Source organism: Eimeria mitis, genomic scaffold (assembly GCF_000499745.2).
Source record: "Eimeria mitis Houghton genomic scaffold, Emh_scaff2108, whole genome shotgun sequence".
Classification (NCBI taxonomy): Eukaryota; Apicomplexa; class Conoidasida; order Eucoccidiorida; family Eimeriidae; genus Eimeria; species Eimeria mitis.
This window is the reverse complement of record NW_013570433.1, coordinates 988-2,513: the sequence shown is the minus strand read 5'-3', so window position 1 is coordinate 2,513 and position 1,526 is coordinate 988.

Below are 1,526 nucleotides of genomic sequence, written 5' to 3'. Positions count from 1 at the left end.
TTTTAATTTATAAATTAAATTTATTTTTTATTTTATTTTCATTTAGATCATTTAATTCCCCGCAGTTTAAGTACCCTCAACCCCCCATAAACTTATATATAGCGCCGCCGCCGCCAGCACGAAGGAACCCAGGCTGCGCGGAGCTGCACTGTAGATACAGCCTGAAATATTGAGAGATATATTTTTTTATTTATAAATAAATTAATTTTAATATTTTTTAAAACAATAAATACATTAAAATAGCAAAAATGTGAAATAATCTCCGCGGATACCTCGCCTCTTTGTTCTATAGGATATATATTTGTATCTATAAACAGAAAAAACGAACAACAAAATACAAAAAACAGAATGAAACGCGGTGTATATCTTTTTTTTAATTTAATTTTATTAATTTTTATAATATTTATATATATAAACGCGTAAAAAAACAAAAGAAAACGACTACAAATCGGTTATATATATATCTCTTTAGCTGCAGTAAATATACTATATATAGAGTGTATATAATAAAACGAGTGAAATCCATAAACAGCAACAAACAAACAAAATAAAAAGTTTTTATTTTTCTTTTTTAAATGTAATTTAATAAATATTTATATCGTTAAGTGCAGCACTGTCTCTACATGTACTTTATATATATCTTCTCCTTCTCGCCTGCAAGCTGCTTATGCGGGGCCAACCAAACACGCAGCAGTTCTCTGGAGTGTCAGTGAAAGCAGCAAAAAAGAAGTTTAGATATCTATGCATCTGCTGCTGCCTTGCTGCATGCGTTGCAGCAGGTTCTGCTGCTACTCATATGCGGCTGTCTCCTCCGCCCGGTCTCGGGGGGGAGCGTAGCCTCGGTGTAGATGGCCTCTATACGGCTGCATGCGTAGATGCTGCGACTGAGGATCAAGTAAAACCTCAGCAGCTGTTGGTAGTGTTTGTACACCCAGAAAAAGACACATCGCTCTGCATGCACGTATCTTATCGTGCCCGGCACGCAGCGGGATACATATTGAGCTCATGTAATTCAACCTAAAAGCTTTTACTGTTTAAATAAAGTAAAATAAAATAAAACAAAATAAAAAATAAATATCAGTGTATAGAGCTTTTAGGTGAATGTATATGCCTTGGATTCGCTGTGGCTGTGCACAGGCGGCGGGCACCGAGGCTGTCCGTACACCGGAAAAAAACACAGAAATTTTTTCTTAGAGAACTTTTGTTTTTAAAAAAGTTATTTTCTGCCTTTTAAAGCATGCAGCTGAGGTTTTCTTCGTAGATACAGGGATATATCTACTCCCAACAGTTGGGGTTTCGGGTGTATGTGGTGAGCTGGCGCGGAGGGTCTCTCCTATGCAGAGCAGCGGTGCTGCCGGTGCTGCGGGAGATGAAGGAGAAATGCATGCACTCCGTCGTGACGATCTAACAAAAACTACATTTCTGTTTTTTTTTTCAAGTCGACGGCGGAAGAGCAGCAGAAGTGGGTGCAGTCGAAGGAAGAGGAGTTCTCATATAAAGTAAATATAAAACATCTTTCAGTGAGC